Source organism: Macrobrachium nipponense, chromosome 48 (assembly GCF_015104395.2).
Source record: "Macrobrachium nipponense isolate FS-2020 chromosome 48, ASM1510439v2, whole genome shotgun sequence".
NCBI classification, from domain to species: domain Eukaryota; kingdom Metazoa; phylum Arthropoda; class Malacostraca; order Decapoda; family Palaemonidae; genus Macrobrachium; species Macrobrachium nipponense.
This window is the reverse complement of record NC_087223.1, coordinates 22,580,642-22,604,137: the sequence shown is the minus strand read 5'-3', so window position 1 is coordinate 22,604,137 and position 23,496 is coordinate 22,580,642. Positions and strand designations below refer to the sequence as shown.

Here is a 23,496-nt window from a genome sequence, read left to right as displayed (position 1 = left end):
CACATCCCACGCAGGGGGCCTGAGTTCCCTGGGTGGGCAAGACCTTTCGAAGCTCCTCATTAGCAAGGAAATCTTCGAACGATTCGAGATGTCCAGTCCCCTCAGGTTTTATTTTAGGACGAGTGCCAGTGCTGCTCTATATCCTTTAAAAACTGTGGGTACTGAGAGAGCTTCTCTCGGCGAAGAAACACGAGGAAATCCGCTACCTGCTGAGAGTGGCTCTGAGAGGAGACAGCCACCCTGTCTACGACACCAACCACAGAAGACGGCCCACTTCCCCTGGTACACAGCTGCAGAGGACTGTCGGACGTGTCCAGCCATCTCTGTTGCTGCGCTACGAGAAAAGCCTCTCGTTCGGAAGAGATGGTGGATAACAGCCAGCCGTGAAGTTGCAAGGGACTGGACTGCTAGGTGGTACCGTTCTACGTGTGGCTGGGCTAGAAGGTTGTGCAATTGGGTAGCTCTCTCGGTGCGTCCGCAAGAAGAGCCAGCAGGTCCGGATACCAAACGGCTTGAGGCCGTTTGGGAGCCACCAGGATCATTCTGAGATTGGAGTGACCAGCGCTCGACTGATCACTTTCCGAATCAGACAGAAGGGAGGAAAGGCGGGTAGGCGAAGAGGTTGTCCCAGGGGTGTTGGAGAGCGTCCTCTGCAGCTGCCCATGGGTCCGGCACGGCTGACAAAGAAAACCTGAAGTTTTCTGTTGTGCCGGGTGGCGAACAGGTCTACGACCGGTCGCCCCCACAGTTGAAGAGCCTTTCCGCCACGTCTTGGTGTAGAGACCATTCGGTCCCTATCACCTGATCCCGACGGCTGAGCTTGTCCGCTACTACATTCCTCTTGCCTGGAATGTAGCGTGCCGACAGCTCTATCGAGTGAGCCGTGTTTCCACTCGTGCACCTGCACCGTCAACTGATGGAGCGGAAGAGACACTAGCCCCCCCTGCTTGTTGACATATGCCACTACTGTGGTGTTGTCGCACATCAACACCACGAGTGTCCCACAAGCGGTCCTGAAATTCTCGAGAGCGTTGAACGCCGCCTTGAGTTCCAGGACATTGATGTGAAGGTGCTTTTCGTGATGGTCCCACACACCTGCAGTCAGCAACTCCTCCAGGTGTGCGCCCCATCCCTCGGTCGATGCGTCTGAGAACAGAAGCATCTCCGGGGGGGGGAGTGCGTATTGGCACTCCTCTTAAGAGGTTCTTGTCGTCGAGCCACCAGGCTAGGTCCTGCCTCACCTTGTCCGTGAGAGCCACGGGAAAGTAAGGAGGATCCTTGGCCTGAGACCAACTCTCCCTTAGCCTCCACTGGAGAGACCGCAGGTGAAGACGCCCGTGAGGGACTAACTTCTCGAGTGACGACAGATGGCCGATCACGACTTGCCATTGCTGTGCTGCCTGTTCCTGCCGAGACAGGAACCGGCCGGCTGCCTCCCTGAATTTGCTGATACGCAAGTCTGCAGGAAAGACCTGCCCTGCTACCGTGTCTATCAGCATCCCAGGTACTTCATCTTCTGCTTGGGTTTCGAGATCGGACTTCTCGTAGTTTATCACGATCCCCAGATCGCGACAAAACTTGAGGAGTCGATCTCTGTCCTGCAGCAACTGCGAGCGGGAGCTCGCCAGGACCAGCCAATCGTCGAGATACCTCAGGAGACGTATCCCGTGCGAATGGGCCCAAGCTGACACCAGAGTGAACACTCGCGTGAACACCTGTGGGGCGGTTGACAGACCGAAACAAAGTGCCCTGAATTGGTACACCGTCCCGTCGAAGATGAAGCGGAGGTACTTCTGGAGGACTGATGGATGGGTATTTGAAAATACGCGTCCTTCAAGTCCACTGAAAGCAAGAAATCGTTCCCCCCTGATCGAGTCGAGCACCGAGCGTGCCGACTCCATCGTGAACCGCGTCGTGCGAACGAAGCGGTTCAGGGGAGAGAGGTCTAATCACGGACGCCAGCCCCCCGATGCTTCTCCACTAGGAAGAGGCGGCTGTAAAAGCCCGGTGACTGGTCCTCCACGATTTCTACAGCTCGTTTTCGCCAGCATGGTCTTGATCTCCTGTCGAAGAGCGTTGTCCTTTGATGATCCCCGGACATAGGTTTGTAGGTGGACCGGTTTGGAGATGAGGGGGGGCAGAGACTCGAAGGGTAGTAGATATCCCTCCCGAAGGACGTCTACTATCCAGTTCTCGGCGCCGTAGCGCTGCCAAGTTGCCCAATGGCTCGCCAGGCACCCCCCCACTTCCGGCAGCAGGTGAGGGGGAACGCCGTCCCTAGCGTTTCCCTCCTCGTTTCGACTTCTTCCCACCACCTCCTCGGGGAAAGGAGGGCTGGTTACGGCCTCCTTTAGCAGACGTCGAAACAGCAGGAGTCTTCACACGGTGGTTTTGGACGGGGGTGCAACCCGTCTTCGCCGCCGTGGGAAGCGCTAGCCAAGCTCTTTGGCTTGGCCGCAGTCGCTCGAGATTGCCCAGTAACCTTCAAGACTGCCTATGGGAAACTAAGCGGTCCACTGTCATCAGTGCGCCGCCTTTCCACCGCAGCGTCCACCATCTCTCCGGGAAAGAGAGCTGGGGAACTCCTAATTGGTCCATTGCGAAGCACCGAGTGCCGCCTCACGCCCGGGACCCCCTTGGTCACTCGGGTAAGGACTGCGTCCCTATGTCGAAGAACCAAGTTGGCCCACAGGTTAGCAGTCTGATGGGCGAGGTAAGAGATCGCTCTTCCTCCAGACTGGCACAGTCTCCTGAAAGAAGCGTCGTCTTCGAGAGCAGAACTCCCAGAGCCGGCCGCTACTTTGGATATTGCGAGGGACCACAAATCCAGCCAAGAGACTGCCTGGAATGCTGCCATAGCGGTAGATTCCAGGGCAAGTGCTCCTCCTGCTGGAGAACCAGAGGTTCTCCGACAGGAGCTGCTGCAGGGACACACCTGGAGTCAGCCTCGCTAACTCCGGGTTAACCTGTTTCGGCAGTATCGGGTCTTCCGAAGGCACGTAAAATCGCCTCTGACGCTGTAGAGGAGGAGGAAGCAGCTTAGAAGACCGTCCGGATTTCAGCGAATTTCCTACCCGCCTGAGACGAGAATTTCTCAACCTTGGATCCAGGACTGAGTCCTGCAAGCTCCTGAAAATCGCGTAACCCCACCATCATTTTTGGGCCCCGAGACCCCAAAATTGGGACTCGAGCCGGGAAGTGGGCTCTGCCGGTGGTAGCGGCGATCCTTCCGCAAGTCATTATTGCTGACGAATCAGCTTAATGACCTCTGCAAAGTTCCTCTGTATCTCGGAGTGGACTGCGTCTTGTGGGGGTAGGGACCGTCCGTCCCTCCAGCAAGAACAGATCCCGTGATACTCCTCCTTCCGAAGGAGGAACAGTGGCAGACCCCTGACGGGTCACCTCCAACTACTTGCGCGTATGTTCTGGTCGGTCCTAGAACCGTGCCTGAGCCATACGGCGTCATAGCGGGATCGCGAGCGGCGCACCTCTCGTGATCACTACCTCTCGGTACCCCTCCGCTCTCCGGTGTAGCCCGAGGAGGTTGAAGGTACGGGAGGACGCCAGACCTGACGCTCCCCCCTCGCTCGCTGGCAGGACCAGCGTGCGTGGAGGGCTGCCTGCTGATCGTCAACCCGCGGTGGCGATCGAGCAGCAGCCTAGCCTTGCCGCTCCGCCTGGGCAAGCGGCCTTCGGCTGAGACGTTGACGCTGATCTCTAGCGTCAGGCGAGCTGTTGGCTGGTTACCGAGTCTCTGCCCGGTCCCATATGGGAGCGGCGGTCAGGTGACCTGCTAGGCTCTCTGTCCGCGGTGGAGGGAGGAACCGGCCAGCGGTCCTCGCCAGCTCCGGGCCGCGTCGAAGGCTCGATGGTACCAGCCGTGGCTGTACCGACGGCCGCGGGGGAACCCCATTCCTCGCCTCAACCCGTGGCTGGTCAGCGACCGTCACGTCAACCCGAAGCAGCCATGTTTGGGTCCGCTGCGAAGAGCGTCCACTCCACTGGCCTGGCGAGAGTCGTGTGCACGACTCTCGCCAGTCTTCTTTGCTTACCGCGCCCGCGGTCTTGACGGCGAGCGATCTCGGGGCGTCAAACTTTGGCTGGACGGTCTCCCGTGGAAGAGAGTTCCACTCGGTACTTCTCGCGAACGAGAAAAGCGGGCCGAGACGGAACCTGATTTAGCGGCAGGACCGCTAACACCAGGTGAGGACGTACCAGCCGAGGCTGGTACACCTCTGGTCCCCGTCGTCTTCTTCTTTGCAGAGGAAGAGACGGGCCCCGTTCCCGAAGGAACAGGAGGACCAGCAGAAGAGCTCCTCGACTTGCCTGAGCGAGACGGGCCCTTAGAAGATCCGAATGGAGTCTTCTTATGGGGGGGAGGATGCAGCCTTCTTCTTCTTCGCTGGATTAGCCTTAGAAGTCGAGGGAAAGAGGAGGCAGCAGACGACGAAGAAGGCGAAGAACGACGAAGACTACGCGACACCTTTCCTCTTTCTTCCTCTTCTTCTTCGCCAGGCTCCGCAGGACAGACGTTCAGGTCTTCCATCCCAGGGGGAGCCGGGGCAGTTGCCGAAGCAACAGGGCCCGACTGCACCTGTCCGGAAGAACCTGAGACTGTAGCAGCACCACCAACAGCAGGAGCGACAGGAACAGGTCCAGGAACAGCAGGAACAGCAGGAACAGCATGTACAGCATCTGAAAAGGAAGGAGCAGCAGGGACAGCAACAGGTACGGCAGGCACGGCAGGAACCACAGGAGAGCCAGGCGTCCTGTCGGCAGCTACCGTCATTCTCGGCACTGGCGGCAGGTCTAGGGGGGTACTCTTAGGGCAGCGGAAGTCCGGGGTCGGCAACACAAAGAACCCAGGTGGCGGTGGCACCGTCCTCTTTGGTACGGCAGTAATAGGTTTGTGCACCGCAGCCGTAGGCGTCACCGTCATTACATGCGGCGTGTACACCAAGTGCGGCGGCATGTCATATGCTGGTGTTGATATGGTGGTAGTGGTAGTGGTTACCGTACCATGAGTGACCACTGCCGACCCCGCCAACCGCTGAATCAACCCCTGGATACTTGGCACTCCCTGCAGTCCAGCGACTCCCACACCTGTCCAAGGTCGTCCTTCGCTGGTGGCACATCTGCGGAAGCAACAGTCGGGTTAGTCAGAGGGGTTTCCCCCTCTCGCGCCTGGTGGGGAGAAGAACCCCACCCAGAGCGGACGGAAGACCCGAATACAACTGGACGTCCGGGTAGCGGGCGCCCTCCTCCACACTCGACGGATCGAGAGAGGAGAAGGACTACCGCTACCCCCCCCCGCAGGGGAAGGCGCGAACGTGGGGGCTGACCGGGAGGCAGGAAAGAAGACAAAGTGTCAGTTACCAAAGGAGTCACTGGAGAGCTTTTCCGATGATTCTTGGCGGCCTAAGTCTCTTCCGCCCTCGTACAGAACCCAACCCTGCGCCCTCGGACAATTCATACCCACGTATACATGGCTCGTTGCGGGAGCATTCTCGCCCCCGGCAACGAGTACAAACCTCATGTGGATCCACATCCACGAATGATAATAAATCCGCCGCATCTACGCCCCTCCAGCCCGGGACACACTCTACGGGCGACTGGGGGGCGCGGCGAAATCTCCATTTCTTGATCACTCATATTGCAAATGACAAAAGAAATGTATAAGTCTAACAATCATATACTCTCAATTAAACCAGAAAAAGAGGGCTGATACTCAAAGCAAACGACAAGCGGGCAGAGCGATGAGAACACGTCCTATCCACACACGGCCGAAAGCAAAAGTGATTTGTTTACCTCCCAGTCGCGCGGCGCGCGACGATCGGACAAGCAGTTAACTACCGTTCTCCCCTCCCCTTGTTCGAAGCTTACGACCGTTTTCCAGCTGCCGCTAGCTACTTCCTATTGTTAAAGGACGATGGTTTGTATTATGTATCGGAACAAACTGCATTATACAATTTCACTTTCACACAAAATAAAAGGCTCGGGCCGAGAACAATTTTCACTTTCACACTTTCACCCAAAAAAATAAAAAATACAAGGCTCGGCGCGTTCTTGAGAGCGCTCCCGCCCCTCAGCACTGAGCACAAAAGGGACAATGGGGATCGATCTCAGGAAAACTCCTAATTTTCCACATTTACGCCCCTCAACCCCGGGCACAGTCGTCGGGTAATAGGAGACACGGAGATTCCATCGATCCTTGATCCATTATCAATTGAATAAACAAAGTGTATATGAAAAATGAATAAGCGTACTTTTACACACACACAAACAGTAAGATAAAACACAAATATCCTGAAAGCACATGACGATGAAGCGGGCAGAGAGCGATGAAGAGCATGTCTACACACAGCAGGCCCGAAAGCAAAAAGTGGGTTCTTCACAAATCACAGTCGCGCGGACCGTGCGCACTGCGGACAAGCAGTTAACTACCGAACTCCCTTGTTTGAAAGCTTACGACCTATCCAGCTGCCGCTAGTAACCTTCCTATTGTAAAAGGACTGAAAGGTTTGTATCCCGTGTCGGAACAAACTACTATACGTAGTAATATGAGACTACTACATTCACTATTATTGGAAACAGTGAAGTAAAGCATAACTTTTTAAAAAGAGCCAAGGAATAGATGCATATTCATTATGTTTGTATTTTAGGAGGGTCTCTTAGTGCTTTGGCAACAACTGAAATATGTGCTGATAACCAGACAACAATGCCATCAATTAATGACAAAAATAGTCTAGTTCACTTATTTACATAATTATTCAACATAAAAACTCTTCATATAGAGAAAAATAACCTTGTCACATATGAATAGAGTTTTTAAAGATTAATTTACGCTAAATAGAAGCAAGAAAATCGCTCTGAATTGAGTTAAATATGGCGAAATAATCTTACCTCTGCTCTCAGCTGATTTTTCCAAACCAAAACATGATCGTTCTGTTTGTATTTTATAACACAAATGGTAATACAAGACTACATACAGTATTACTAGATAAAGTAAAGTAAAGGATAACTTTTTAAAAGAGCAGAGGAAAAGATGCATATTCACTATGTTTGTATTTTATGAGGCGGTCTCAGCACCTAGCCTAGGAAACCGATAACCAGACAACAGAATGTAAAACCCAGTTATAAATATATTAAACAAGGGCCATGAAACTGAAACGCCGCTAACCAATGGCGACGGTAACCGTGGGCTGCCTGTACTACTACAGTCTAGGAAACATAACAGCCCCTCCTAAACACAAGAAAATAAGTTATCCTGAGTTTAGGTTAGGTTTAGATATATTAAGTGTTCCTTGTGTAGGCTAATAGTCTGTTTTTTGTTTCTCAACAACAGCTCTTATTAGGCTATAGGCAGTCACCTGTCCGGCCTACAACATTCCGAATTTCAAATATATTCATCAGAAATCATTACCCAGTTTACAACACATGTTCTGGGGATTATGATTTAGGACGCCGATCCAACAAAAGAAATACGGCTCCAAAACAGAGGAATAATAAAAATTTGGAGGTTTTAAAAATTATTTTGATGAAAAATTCAATAAAAATGTAGTTAACATCATTTTTAATACACCCAAACCATTAAGAGTAAGGTTTTCTTAGGATTTTTTACGCTTCCGATGATGTCCTGGTTTGAGAATATTTCTCGGTTTATGACGTGGCATAGGGACGGAACTCCTGTTATAAACTGCTTGTACTTTTAAAAGTTTTCCTAATGGTATAAAACAACGGTCTATTGTAACGTGTGTCATAGGGGTCTCAGATATCCCTAAGTCGTCCTTGTACCTTACACTATGACACAGGTCCCTTGTAGTCTAGCCTATTCGGTTCCACGAAAGTGATGAATTTACAAAGGGGGGGGGTGCACAGCACGACATGGCCTAGGCCCCCACACCACAGCGAAAAAAATTTACCTATTATAACAATAATGAAAAATATATAAGAATCAATTATCAAAATAATAATAATAAGGTAAATGACCGAATGGCAACATAGCAGCCACCTCTCTCAGAACGTGGCCAATTCCTGAAAGAGTGCTTGAATTACGCCATTATTTCGCAATTTACTTTCTCGGTAAGGTGGCCGATTGGTCATTTACCCTAATAATAATAATAATAATAATAATAATAATAATAATAAGCTAAAATTAGAATAGTAATACAATAATAATAATAGGCTAAAATTATAATAACAATAATAATAGGCTAAAATAAAAATAATAATACCTAACAGGCTAAAATAATTATAATAAAAGGCTAAAATTATAATAATAATCTAGAGGAGACCAATTAGAAAAAAATCCTGGAAACCTAACCACCGCAGCAACCCTCCCCCCATAAGGACCCATTTTGCTTGCCCATGATAAGGGGTGGCCCCCCTTAAGGTTGCCGGCCTAGGTCCCCACACACCCTAGATCTGCCTTTTAGCCTATTGTTATTTTCCGCAATAAAAACTGAAAAAAAGGTGAAATATAGTCCTGTAATAATTTCAGATGTTAAAATGACAATTTGTCGAAAATTGCATTTTTCCTAACTATACAAACCTGAGGTCCTTTAACAATAGGAAGTAGCTAGCGGCAGCTGGAACGGTCGTAAGCTTCGAACAAGGGAGAACGGTAGTTAACTGCTTGTCCGATCGTCGCGCCTGGGAGGTAAACAAATCACTTTTGCTTTGGCCCATGCAAAATACGCAGAGTGAGGGGTGGCATGAGGAGGGACTATATGTAAAGGACCTCAGGTTTGTATAGTTAGGAAAAATGCAATTTTCGACAAATTGTCATTTGTTCCGATACGTAATACAAACCCTCGGTCCTTTACAATAGGGAAGACTCACTTCTTGGTGGGAGGAATCTGAGTCTTTTTGATGAACAGACTGGTGTTCGTCCATCCCTGGAATAAGTGCCTCCCTGGTCGTAAGAGCGAGGGAGGGATCCAAGCCTCTGTCCGATTGATCGGGGTGTGCACCGCAGGATCAATGGTCAGACCTCTGGGCCGAGTACTAAGAGAGAGGCAAGCGTATCTCTTCGTACCAGTATTGTAAGAACTTTTTCCTGTACATGAGCAAAATATAAAGTAATGGGTTTGTCTCATGTAGGCATCCACTTCCTCCCCCTTGTAGGAGAAAGTGGTGGATATACGCTCCTATCCTTAGTTAAAGAGATAGGATGGAGCTCGGTCGAGTAGCTTACTGCATCTGACTTCCTTCCAGCGTGGTAACGACCGTATCCCTCTGCCCACAGGTAGAGGTAGAGAAAGATGGTGAAGGTGAAGAGAAGCCAGTCACACTCTCATTCGCACATTCATTCTCCCAGTCATACCAGGAATCGATGCTGTTCGCCTGCTCGGGTGCTGGGGGTAAGCTTACACAACGTTTGAGCAGCCACCACAGGTCCCAAGGAAAAAGTATCCAAGGACTTGTGGGCAATATCCCGACGGTAGAAGGACGTGAAGGTGGTCTGGTTGGCCCAGACACCTGCCTTCAGGACCTGCGCCACGGAGAAGTTCTTACGGAATGCTAAGGAGGGTCCAATACCTCTGACTTCGTGGGCTCTCGGTTCGGAGACGCGTTACGGATGTCGTCGCTACCATCAGCCTCGTACGCTCTCCTGATCACCTCACGTAGCCAGAAAGAAAGCGTTTGTTCTTGGAAACTTCTTTCTTGGTAACCCCAGTGCTAACGAAGAGGCGTCGACACTCAGGCCTGAGGTGTCGAGTTCTCTTCAGATAGCGCCACCGTTAGCGCCCTCACAGGACAAAGCAGCATCTCATCCGCATCGTTATCGGTGAAGTCCAGGAGGGAGGGGATCGTGAAAGACTCGAACCTGTCGTCAGGGATCGACGGATTCTGAGTCTTTAGCTACGAAGTTCAGGACGAAAATCGAGAGTCACAGATCCCCAGCCTCTGGTATGTTATCATAAGAAAGGCCATGTAGTTCCCCTACTCTCTTCGCCGATGCCAGGGCAGCAAGAAGAGGGTCTTGAGGGTCAGATCCCTGTCTGACGACTCTCGGAGTGGCTCGAAGGGTCTTCGAGTCACACTCCTAAGTACGAGAGTCACATCCCAAGCAGGGGGCCTGAGTTCCCTGGGTGGGCAAGACCTTTCGAAGCTCCTCATTAGCAAGGATATCTCGAAACGAATTCGAGATGTCCAGTCCCCTCAGTTTTAGGACGAGGGCCAGGGCGGCTCTATATCCCTTAACTGTGGGTACTGAGAGGAGCTTCTCTGGCGAGAAGAAACACGAGGAAATCCGCTACCTGCTGAAGAGTGGCTCTGAGAGGAGACAGACCCTGTCTACGACACCAACCACAGAAGACGGCCCACTTCCCCTGGTACACAGCTGCAGAGGACTGTCGGACGTGTCCAGCCATCTCTGTTGCTGCGCTACGAGAAAAGCCTCTCGTTCGCAAGAGATGGTGGTAACAGCCAGCCGTGAAGTTGAAGGGACTGGACTGCTTGGTGGTACCGTTCTACGTGTGGCTGGGCTAGAAGGTTGTGCCAAGTGGGTAGCTCTCTCGGTGCGTCCGCAAGAAGAGCCAGCAGGTCCGGATACCAAACGGCTTGTGGCCGTTTGGGAGCCACCAGGATCATTCTGAGATTGGGAGTGACCAGCGCTCGACTGATCACTTTCCGAATCAGACAGAAGGAGGAAAGGCGTAAGCGAAGAGGTTGTCCCAGGGGTGTTGGAGAGCGTCCTCTGCAGCTGCCCATGGGTCCGGCACGGCTGAAAAGAAAACCTGAAGTTTTCTGTTGTGCCGGTGGCGAACAGGTCTACGACCGGTCGCCCCACAGGTTGAAGAGCCTTTCCGCTACGTCTTGGTGTAGAGACCATTCGGTCCCTATCACCTGATCCCGACGGCTGAGCTTGTCTGTACTACATTCCTCTTGCCTGGAATGTAGCGTGCTGACAGCTCTATCGAGTGAGCCGTGGCCCACTCGTGCACCTGCACCGTCAACTGATGGAGCGGGGAAGAGACACTAGCCCCCCTCCCCCCCTGCTTGTTGACATATGCCACTACTGTGGTGTTGTCGCACATCAACACCACTGAGTGTCCCACCAAGCGGTCCTGAAACTCTTGGAGAGCGTTGAACGCCGCCTTGAGTTCCAGGACATTGATGTGAAGGTGCTTTTCGTGATGGTCCCACACACCATGCAGTCAGCAACTCCTCCAGGTGTGCGCCCATCCATCTGGTCGATGCGTCTGAGAACAGAAGCATCTCCGGGGGGGGAGTGCGTATGGGCACTCCTCTTAAGAGGTTCTTTGTCGTCGAGCCACCAGGCTAGGTCCTGCCTCACCTTGTCCGTGATAGCCACGGGAAAAGTAAGGAGGATCCTTGGCCTGAGACCAACTCTCCCTTAGTCTCCACTGGAGAGACCGCAGGTGAAGACGACCCGTGAGGGACTCAACTTCTCGAGTGACGACAGATGGCCGATCACGACTTGCCATTGCTGTGCTGCCTGTTCCTGCCGAGACAGGAACCGGCCGGCTGCCTCCCTGAATTTGCTGATACGCAAGTCTGCGGGAAAGATTGCTTGCTGCTACCTGTGCTATCAGCATACCCAGGTACTTCATCTTCTGCTTGGGTTCGAGGTCGGACTTCTCGTAGTTTATCACGATCCCAGATCGCGACAAAAACTTGAGGAGTCGATCTCTGTCCTGTAGCAACTGCGAGCGGGAGCTCGCCAGGACTAGCCAATCGTCGAGATACCTCAGAAGACGTATCCCGTTCGAATGGGCCCAAGCCGACACCAGAGTGAACACTCGCGGAACACCTGTGGGGCGGTTGAGAGACCGAAACAAAGTGCCCTGAATTGGTACACCGTCCCGTCGAAGATGAAGCGGAGGTACTTTCTGGAGGACTGATGGATGGGTATTTGAAAATACGCGTCCTTCAGGTCCACTGAAAGCATGAAATCGTTGTTCCCCCCCCTGATCGAGTCGAGCACTGAGCGTGCCGACTCCATCGTGAACCGCGTCGTGCGAACGAAGCGGTTCAGGGGAGAGAGGTCTATCACCGGACGCCAGCCCCCCGATGCCTCTCCACTAGGAAGAGGCGGCTGTAAAAGCCCGGTGACTGGCCTCCACGATTTCTACAGCTCGTTTCGCCAGCATGGTCTTGATCTACCTGTCGAAGAGCGTTGTCCTTTGCTGAACCCCGGACATAGGTCTGTAGATGGACGGTTTGGAGATGAGGGGGGGCCGAGACTCGAAGGGTAGTAGATATCCCTCCCGAAGGACGTCTACTATCCAGTTCTCGGCGCCGTAGCGCTGCCAAGTCGCCCAATGGCTCGCTAGGCACCCCCCCACTTCCGGCAGCAGGTGAGGGGGAACGCCGTCCCTAGCGTTTCCCTCCTCGTTTCGACTTCTTTCCAGCCACCTCTCGGGGAAAGGAGGGCTGGGAGGAGGGCTGGTTGCGGCCTCCTCTAGCAGAAGTTGAAACAACTGGAGTCTTCACAGGGGCGGGGTTTGGACGGAGTGCAACCGTCTTCGCCGCCGTGGAAGCGCTAGCCAAGCTCTTTGTTTGGCCGCAGTTACTCGAGATTGCCCAGAAACCTTCGAGGGACTGGCTGGTGGACTAAGCGGTCACTCTCGTCATGCGCCGCCGTTCCACCGCAGCGTCCACCATCTCTCCAGGAAAGAGAGCTGGGGAACTCCTAAGAGGTCCATTTCGTAGCCCGAGTGCGCCTCACGCCCGGCCCCCTTGGTCACTCGGGTAAGGACTGCGTCCCTACGTCGAAGAACCAAGTTGGCCCACAGGTTAGCAGTCTGATGGGCGAGGTAAGAGATTGCTCTTCCTCCAGACTGGCACAGTCTCCTGAAAGAAGCGTCGTCTTCGAGAGCAGAAACTCCCAGAGCCGGCCCGCTACTTTGGATATTGTGAGGGACCACAAATCCAACCAGGAAAACTGCCTGGAATGCTGCCATAGCGGTAGATTCCAGGGCAAGTGCCTCCTGCTGCGAGAACCATAGGTTCTCCGACAGGAGCTGCTGCAGGGACACACCTGGAGTCAGCCTCGCTAACTCCGGGTTAACCTGTTTCGGCAGTATCGGGTCTTCCGAAGGCACGTTAAAATCGCCTCTGCCGCTGTAGAGGAGGAGGAAAGCAGCTTAGAGGACCGTCCGGATTTTAGCGAGTCCTCCGTCCCGCCTGAGACGAGATTCTCACCTGATCCAGGACCGAGTCCGCAAGCTCTGATCGTGGCAACCCCACCATCATTTTGGGTCCCTCTTGGGACCCAAAATGATTCGAGCCGGGACGTGGGCTCTGCTGGTGGTAGCGGCGATCCTTCCAGCAAGGTCATTATGCAGACGCATCAGCTTAATGACCTCTGCGAAGTTCCTCTGTATCTCAGGCGTTACAGCGTCTTGTGGAGTAGGACCGTCCAGTCCCTCCAGCAAGAGCATATCCCTCGATACCTCCTCCTTCAGGAGAGGAACAGCGACAGACCCCTGACGGTCGCCTCCAACTACTTGCGCGTACGTTCTGGTCGGTCCCTAAGACCGTGCCTGAGCCGTACGGCGTCATTAGCTGGGTCACGAGCGGCGCACCTCTCGTGATCGCTCCTCGGTACCTCGCTCCTCCCGGTATAGCCCGAGGAGGGTTGAAGGTACGGGAGAGGCAGACCTGACGCTCCCCCTCGCCTCGCTGGCAGGGACCAGCGTGCGTGGAGGGCTGCTGCTGATCGTCAACCCGCGGTGACGTCGAGCAGCAGGCCTAGCCTTGCCGCTCGCCTGGGGCGATTGGCTCGGCTGAGAACGTCGAGACCGATCTCTAGCGTCAGGCGAGCTGCGCTGGTCACCGTCTACCGCCCTTTGGTCCCATCGGGAGCGGCGGAACGGGTGACCTGCTAGGCTCTCTGTCGCGTCGAGACCGGCCAGCGTCCTCCTCGGCGCTGTCAAAACCGCTGGTAACCAGCCGTGGCTGGTACCGGCGGCCGTGGGGACTTCCTTCCTCGCCTCAACCCGTGGCCGGAAGGTCAGCGACCGTCACGTCAGCTCCCGAGCAGCCAGTTGATCGCTGCGAGAGCGTCCACTGGCCTGGCGAGAGTCGTGTGCACGACTCTCGCCAGTCTTCTGCTCCGCGCCGCTGTCTTGACGGCGAGCGAGCTCGGGCGTCAAAACTTTGGCTGGACGGTCCTCTTTGGAAAGAGCGTCCACTCGGTGCTTCTCGCGAACGAGAAGCGGCCGAGACGGAACCTGGTTTAGCGGCAGAACCGCTAGCACCAGGTGAGGACGCACCAGCCGAGGCTGGTGCACCCTCTGGTCCCCGTCGACTTCTTCTTTGCAGAAGAAGCGACGGGCCCCGTTCCCGAAGGAACAGGAGGACCAGCAGAAGAGCTCCCCAGCTCGCCTGAGCGAGCCGGGCCCTTAGAAGATCCCGAAGGAGTCTTCTTAGGGGGGGAGGAGGCAACCCTTCTTCTTCTTCTTCGCTGTTTAGCCTTAGAAGTCGAAGGGGAAGGAGAGGCAGCAGACGACGAAGAAGACGACGAAGACGACGACGACACCTTCTTCCTCTTCCTCTTCTTCTTCGCCAGGCTCCGCAGGACAGACGTCAGGTCTTCCATCCAGGAGGGAGCCGGGGCAGTTGCCGAAGCAACAGGGCCCGACTGCACCTGTCCGGAAAGACCTGAGACTGTGACAGCACCACCAACAGCAGGAACAACAGGAACAGGTCCGGGAACAGCAGGAACGGCAGGAACATCTGAAAGAGAATGCGCAGGCCCCTGATCTGAAAAGGAAAGAGTAGCTGGGACGGCAACAGGTACGGCAGGCACGGCAGGTACCACGGGAGAGCCAGGCGTCCTGTCGGCAGTTACCGTCATCCGTGGCACTGGCGGCAGGTCCAGGGGGGTACTCTTTGGGCAGCGGAAGTCCGGGGTCGGCAATGCAAAGAATCCAGGTGGTGGTGGCACCGTCCTCTTTGGCAGCGGCAGTAGTAATGGGTTTTGTATAGCAGCCGTGGGTGTCACCGACATTATATGAGGCGTATACACCAGATGCGGTGGCATCTCATATGCTGGTGTCGTTACTGTGGTAGTAGTAGTGGTCACCGCACCATGAGTGACCACTGCCGACCCCGCCAACCGCTGAATCAACCCTTGGATGCTGGGCACTCCCTGCAGTCCCAGCGACTCCCACACCTGTCCCAGGTCGTCCTTCGCTGATGGCACACCTGCGGAAGCAACAGTCGGGTTAGTCAGAGGGGTTTCCTCACGCCTGGGGGGAGAAACACCCCCCCCAGAGCGGACGGAAGACCCCGAGTACAGCTGTACGTCCGGGTAGCGGGCGCCCTCATCCACACTCGACGGATCGAGAGAGGAGAAGGACTCCGCTACCCCCCCCGCAGGGGAAGGCGCGAAACGTGGGGGCTGGCCGGGGGGCAGGAAAGAGGACGAAGTGTCCGTTACCAAAGGAGTCACTGGACTTTCCGATGACTTCTTGGGCGGCCTAAGTCTCTTCCTGCCCTCGTACAGCACCCACTGCGCCTCGGACCAATTCATACATATGACACAGGGCTCGTTGCGGGAGCACTCTCGCCCCCGACAACGAGTACAAACCTCGTGAGGGTCCACATCAACAAATGATCTAAAACCCCCACATCTACGCCCTCCAGCCCCGGGACACACTCTACGGGCGACTGGAGGGCGCGGTGATATCTCCATTTCTTCCTCACTCATTGCAAGATCAATAAAGAAATGTACAAGTACTTACAGTCACTCTGATTTATACAGAAAGAGAGGGCAAATACTCAAACTCAAAGCAAACGACAAAGCGGGCAGAGCGATGACGAACACGTCCTTCCCACACACGGCCGAAAGCAAAGTGATTTTGTTTACCAGCGCGACGATCGGACAAGCAGTTAAACTACCGTCTCCCCTTGTTCGAAGCTTACAACCGTTCCAGCTGCCGCTAGCTACTCCTATTGTTAAAGGACCGAGGGTTTGTATTACGTATCGGAACAAATACCTAGTCCTGTAATAATTTCAGATGTTAAAATGACAAATTAATGAACTTAATAAACATTAGCATACATACACTAACATGGTATACCTAGTACCTAACAATACCCTCTCCAAATGCCCTGTGTCCTCTCTTTCTCTAACGGGTACCTAATAGGGTAAAACATCACAGCAGGCCAAACAGGCCACCTACAATCAACGTTTGCCACCCTCCGAAAAAGTACATTATAACGCGTCCTGACACCGGAGATGGCATAGTCGCGACTTGTTGTTGGTGAGAAACGGAGCTAAAGACCTCTACTCTCCTTTGAAGTAAGTATTTTCTCCAAAGTTAGAAATTAAGGCCAAATTTTAAGATTTAAACAGAGGGTACTGAAAATGGCGCCCTTGGCAGTGGAAATCTCACCAAAACGCTTTAGAAATTTTTACTTACAACTAAAAATGTTTCGAAGATTGACGCCATCTCGATGTTTACGGAGTCGCTTGTGTCAACAAACTTTCCATTCTGTGATAAATCCGCACACCACTTGTACCCACAGACGCTGGAGCACTTTTATCACAACAATCGAAACACGATTTCTCACCAACAACAAGCCAGAAGTAAACAGCTGTTTTGGTAGAAGATGACGAGAAGCGTGCTCTTAGCTAATTTTAAATAAGTAGTAAAACATCAATATTTTACATATTTATGATGATTAATTTGAAAATATTCGTTATTGAAAAAGTAACTCGACTCTGACTCAAATTTAAGTAATTATTTTTCTGAATTAGAACGTTCTTTTAAGTTCTGTATTATGACGTCACGACATCTTGACTTTCGTACCTATTGTAAATAATTGCTATACTCAACTGTCATTGCAGAACAGTTTATCAGTTATTCATGCAGATTGTTATCAGCTATACATGTAATTGTTATACGTAATCGTAATGCGCATATATATCTTTATTATTTACTTTTTGGATATATGAAGATGTTTTACTGCTGGATTATCGCCGTAGTGTGACGCAATCGTTTTCGGTCCATGGGCCTCTGTCTGTTTTCGCACCATAAGAAATTATGGGGCCGAATTTGCAATGACCAGAAAGTCGTTAAAAGAGGAAAGTTAGCATTGAGGGGCATATGTTGACTAAGAAAAATACAAATTTATTCAATAGCTAGCTTGTAAAAAAAATACTTGGTTATAAAAACTTGATTGACAACTAAGCAGCATGTCTACTATGGGTTTTCAGAGACAGTGCAAGCACGTTTTTGGGCAATACCTATTTCTGTAACGAACACTGCTAACAGAACGAGATTTTGCTATAGTGCATTACACCCAGTGCCGTAATTTATAAGGGTATCGTGAATCACTAATCGTAAAGAATAATGACACTTGTCCTTGTACCAAGAGACAAAAACTCCATTATGCAGAAATGGATACGAACACGCGTATAAAGCTCCACCTAATCCACCGCCATCCACCGCCTCTTTTCTTCTTCGTTCCTCCGCCTTCCTTTCTCTCTCTCTCTGTTGCCATTCGGTATGTGTTGACCCTCCAAACTGGGTATAAGACTACACACAAAACGTTGAAATTGGTGAAATTAGGCTATGTATTGGAAGTATATATACATAAATATTAAAGCAATTTTATCATTATTGCATTACTATGACAACTAGAATTCATGGAAACAGTTTATAATAATGGAACGGCGTATGTGTGAAGCCTCCACTAATGTGGCAACGATGATTTTGCCATTCTTAGCATGCAAACATTAAAGCATGCAAACATTAAGGGGGCCGGCCGGAACCACTATATACAGTGGTATAGGGCGAAAAATGCAAAGTCATGAAAAAATTCATGGAGCTTCATATGGCAATTGAGAATACGTATACGAAATATTTCGTCAAAATTCCTCTTACTTTCGTAGTTACAAGGTAATTAGTAAACATAACTCAATAAGCCTAAAACATTCATCCGTACAAGAAAATGCAATATTTCTTCTTTTGTTTATCGAAATTTTGAAATTTTGTTATAATTATTGGCAAAGAAATTGTGAGAAATGGCATCTGTAGAGATTCCGTGGCTCGCAGAAGCGAGTATCTGGTTCAACCATGAATCAGTGCGACCATAGACTTTAAGTAGATTACTTGTCGAGTTTCACCTCGTGACTTTCGCTTGCTTTCACGTATGTTTATGTATGTTTTGTCAAGAAGTTCATCATGCCAATGAGGAAAAGACAAGGAAAACATCTCGCTAACATACAGACGAAGAAAAATCGCTCAAGCATTATTACAGAATATCATAATATACGCGTAGTTAGTGAAGAGGGAGGGGAGGGTTGCTTAGTAACGCCCCCTTCTTGCCTGACAGCACACGTCACACTATGCCCAAGGCTACGATCTTTGAGCAAAGAGATCTTCATTTATGATAAATAGCATAGTTTGTTTTTTGGTTTTTTAATACCCAAAATGGACTATGAAATTCATAATAATCATGATTTATTAAATTGTCTTTGTAAAAAGAGAGTACATCTTCGAGTTTCACCTGTGACATTCTCTTGCTTTATGTTTGTTTATCTTTGTTTCGGCAAGAATGTCATCATGCCAAAGAGGAAAATACAAGGAAAACATCTCGCTAACACACAGAAAAAGAAAATTTGCTGTGATAAGCCGAGTTAGCGAAGGGAGAGAGAGAATTGCGTAGGAAGGAGTGCCCCATCTTGCCTCAAGCAGTGCCCCAGGCTACGATATATGAGCAAAGGGATCATCATTTATGATTAAATTATGATAAATAAAATAGTTTTGGTTTATTAATACACAAAAAAGAAATATACATTCATAATAATCATTATTTATTAACATTGTCTTTATAGAAATACGAAGGAAAACTCTTTGAACGCCCGTATCTCAAAACTATACTTATTGACCTTCAAAATCTATCTTTCTCGCTTAGTTTAAAAGCTATAACATTGGAATTTGGTATATAACTCAGAAAAGACATTATAGAACAATCAAATAGAGCCCTTTTTTCCAATTTTGTTTCGCTTTTTTTCTTTTTTTTTTTTTATGTTTTTTTTTCGTGATTTATAGGGTTTATTTTTTTACCATATTGAAAAATTCATATCTAGCAAAAAAATGACTTTTAGAAAAAAAAAACTCTCCATTTGATTGGAGGTCTACATCAGGTCTATATATATGGTAGTAATCCCAGGTCTTAATATTAAATATCAAGGGAGGAGATATAATTTGAAAAGTGGGTTATTTTCGGGATAAATCGCCCTGGCGTCACAAAACCGAAGGTCAGAGGCGAAAATTATATGCGGTTTGGAGATGTCCCAAGTCACCTTATTAAGTGGTATGAATGTCAAAGTCCTGTCGTTAAAAAACGGCATTAGCCGGCCGGCCCCCTTAAAGGTTACATTTATTTCTGGCATACGATTATTAAAGAAATTCAAAATACTAATAAAGACTGAAATCAATGAAAAGTGCTAGCAAAAACAAAAAAGCAAAAAAAAAAAAAAAAAAACGTAGTCGTTTCCTCTATGCACTTTTCCGTATTCGTTCCTCTATGGTTTTACGGCAGCCAGATGTACGAAAACGTTAGAAACATTTGATTTTATCTACTTAAGAAATATCTGTAATTTTTTGGGGTAATTTGGTTGCAAAAAAGGGATAATATACATGAATTAAATCAAAATTTTTAAATAACAAAGTAAATTTAAACTAAATAACGAGTAAAGTAAACAGTTAGGGAATAAAACTGCAGTTTCCCGTCGTCTGTCGTCGTCTGCTGTTCGTATTGTGTTTATGGCGCGCGCGCTTAGGAAACCAGGAACAGCAACGGTTTAAAGTGCAATGTGGAGTGAACTGAGACCAAAATGTGTATAATAACAATCAAATAAGCACTGTGGAGTTTCAGTTGTGATGGCAGTAAGGATAAAAACCGCCGATTACAAGGTAAGAATGAATTCAGTTCAAACCATAACCCCGGGAATAACAAGTTTCATACTTTCACTAATATAGGCAACAAAATGTTGTTTTTATTGTGCTGATTACAACTGCAATCTTGAGTAAGATCAATAAACGTTACATATATACGCTAACATTGTTCAACATGAGTGCTGGGAAGGCTGGGAACAAAAGATGGTGGCCGTCACTGATGAGAACCGTCCATGCAAAACGTAGCCGCCATATTGGATTTTCAAAACTGCCTTGAAAACATATTTTACGAAGAGCTCACATGCTTATTTTAGTTCGTATGGGGCTTTCATATATCACAATATGTTGACGGAAACTTCAGTCTTTTAAATGGTATGCTTAGAGTTGCAATTGTATTCTTGTTTCACCAATTAAATATCGAGTGAATAAGACCCGTCCACCGTGATGAGGGTTGGCCTGTCGTGATATTCTACCCTATAACCTCTCTCTCTCTCTATCCTAACGGATACATAACGATCCCCTCTCCAAATACCCTCTCTCTCTCTCTCTCTAACGGGTACCTAACGATACCCGCTCTCTCTCTAGGTACCTATAGGCTAAGTACTCTGTGCCCTCTTTCTCTCCCCCTCCCTCTCTCGGCCATCCATAATCATTGTTACACATGCACAAAACAAAAATTTAATAAAAAAAAAATTACTCTCTCTCTCTCTCTCTAATGGGTACCTAACAGTACCCTCCCTCTCTCTCTAACCGGTAGCTAGCCTAGGTACCTAACGATACCCCCTCTTTCTATAATGGGTACCTAACGATACCCCCTCTCTCTCTGGGGCATACAGAATCATCATCACACACAAATAAATAATAATTTAATATAAAAAACCTAAAAAAATTAGGGGAAAATGTAGATATTCATATTTACCTGACGTGAGAGGTATAAACATTTGACAACGTTATGGCAGCAGTTGTTGTAGTGCTAGTAGTAGTAGTTGAGGACTGGCGCCTTTACAACAGCACTTCCCATATTACTGTTATCGTTGAGAAATTCTGCTTTTTCGTTATAATTAGTTTCTTTTGTAGTTTTGCATCCCGTGTTAACAAATTTATATGATTAATTATTCATCTTACATCATAAATATGCAAATAAATATGTAATATTACGGCAATTTTGAATTCAATTAATTGATCGACAACCTGCCAACTACCTTCTATAAAATTGCTCGGACACTGCAGTCGAAGTTCACCAGACAATAGACGCATATTTAAGCCTTCATTATACATATGCCTGTTTGATCCTAAAATATACACAAATTACACATAAATATGCAATATTACAGCAATTTTGAAAGCAATTGATCGATCGACGACCTGCCAACTGCTTGGAAATGGCAGTCGATCACCAGACAAGACCTCGATATATGGACGCATATTTAAGCCTTCAGTATACATATATCTCATATTTAATCCTGAAATATACATAAGTTACACTAATTCCTTTCTGCATTATTTCCTTCCGGGAAGTCTTCTTAAGGGGTTTTGTTTTTTTGTTTCTTTCTTAAGGGGTTGAACCAAGCCTCCTCTAGATGGCCTTGGTTGAACACTGTCCACTGTCAAGGGGTGTCCTGTCCCATCTTGAGATTTTTTTGTGGACCAGTCACTCGTAATGGACCATGATGGTGCATCGTATCCAATTTTTAACTTATACTACGAATTATTTGAATATTTCAATCCATGCTAATATTACTTTCATTTGGTTACCAATATATATTTAATATTATTTAACGATAATTACTATATAATCCAACGATGGCTATAATGGTGCTTCGAATCCAATTTCAACTTATATGAATTATTCGATGATCTTAATGCAAATATTACTCTAATTCGATCATTAATAGATATTTGACAATAATCAACCTTATCCAGTACCGGATAGTGACCTTTACTTAAACGGTAGTTAAGAAAAATGCCGTGAACCAGTTGTCTAAAAGTGCTTAACAAGCGAAGCTCATATTAACCATTACTGAACAAGGCAATATCTATAAAATACGTTTATTTATCTATTTACCAATAAGGTTTAACTAACGCACATTTACACGTACTGAATTAGACATTAAATTTATTCACCTAAAAAAACTATTATTTAATCATACTTTTATTGTTCTTAACAAAATTATTAAATCTCAATCAATGGAACAGTTGGGATTTCTAACACCAGGAAATGATTGAGACAAGTGGAACATAGAACGTAGGCCAAAAGCCAAGAGCTGGGACCTGATGTCTACAGTGCATCCCTTGAGGTGTATTGGCTCACTATGGGGGCGGGGGATGGCCTATGCTCCCAAACAAGCCTTGTATAGGCCTATGTCCCAGGAGTAATTCTATGTGGATATATGGCACGGCATTATCTTTCCCTTGTCAGTGATCAGATTTTCATATGTCCTTCCAAACTATATATATATATATATATATATATATATATATATATATATATATATATAATATATATACATATACATATATATACATATATATATATATATATATATATATATATATATATATATATATATATATTCATACTATATCAGAGGTTGTCAATGTTACGAGCAATTTAGATGGGTAAGTGTCCCACTCTGAAAGAAATATGTCTCGCCTTAGCTGTAGTGTAATACTCAAGTTCTGTGAATTTACAATCCTTCTTGCACATTACAAGCTTTAAAACAATTAATGACCTCTTCCCACGAAGATAAGATGACTGGATAGACTATATATGTTGAAGATTGGCAAAATTTCCTAACCTGATTTACAAAATTTGACATTGCTGTTGTGGCCGAAGTGTGGACATTCAAAAATGACTTTACTGCAGCATTCACCTTGGCTCAAAAGAAAGCCATTCACAACTATCTTGTTGCTATTGCATCTTTTTGTAATCAATATTGTTTGTTTGTATGGTATTTTTACGTTGCATGGAACCAGTGGTTATTCTGCAACGGGACAAATGGCTTCATTTGTTTGTTTGTATGGTGTTTTGACGTTCTATGGAACCAGCGGTTATTCAGCAATGGAACCAACGGCTTAACATGACTTCCGAACCACTTCAAGAGTGAACTTCTATCACCCGAAATACTACACATCTGGGTTACGGCGCTCGGCTTATGCCACCATTAACCCGATTTTATGGCAGTGTAAGAGATTTTATGTTGCCGTTTATTCTCCATTATTACGCTGTTCCGGTTTCCAACCCCCGCTGTAAAACAGCGACTGCCTGTGGGAAATACATTTTTCCAATAAATAACTCTGTTTATTTCCATGGAACCAGTATGGTTATTCAGCAACGGGACCAACAGCTTTACATGACTTCCGAACCACGTTGAGAGTGAACTTTTATCACCAGAAATACACATCTCTCACACCTCAACGGAATGCCAGAGAATCGAACTCTCGGCCACTGAGGTGGCACACCAACACCATACTGATCACACCTAGTAAAAGGAATGAAAGGGGTTGCAAAGAACCTTGAGTAATGCCTACAGTGCCCTGCTTGAGGTGCACTGACAGCACTACCATATTACGGGGTTCCACCTATCAATTCGGGAAATGAAACCCATAC

The 23,496-nt window shown here is 48.3% G+C and overlaps 1 protein-coding gene across 2 annotated transcripts in view; it reads right to left on the bottom strand.

Moving 5' to 3' along the window:
• The window catches only part of LOC135205124 (kanadaptin-like), a 135,402-nt gene extending 114,477 nt beyond the window's left edge, over nt 1–20,925 (bottom strand). For both annotated transcript variants that reach the window (XR_010312489.1, XM_064235478.1), the window contains exon 1: nt 20,806–20,925. The gene's annotated coding sequence lies outside the window, so the exon portion shown is untranslated. The remainder of the gene's footprint in view (nt 1–20,805) is intronic.
• Nucleotides 20,926–23,496: the final 2,571 nt, after the last annotated feature.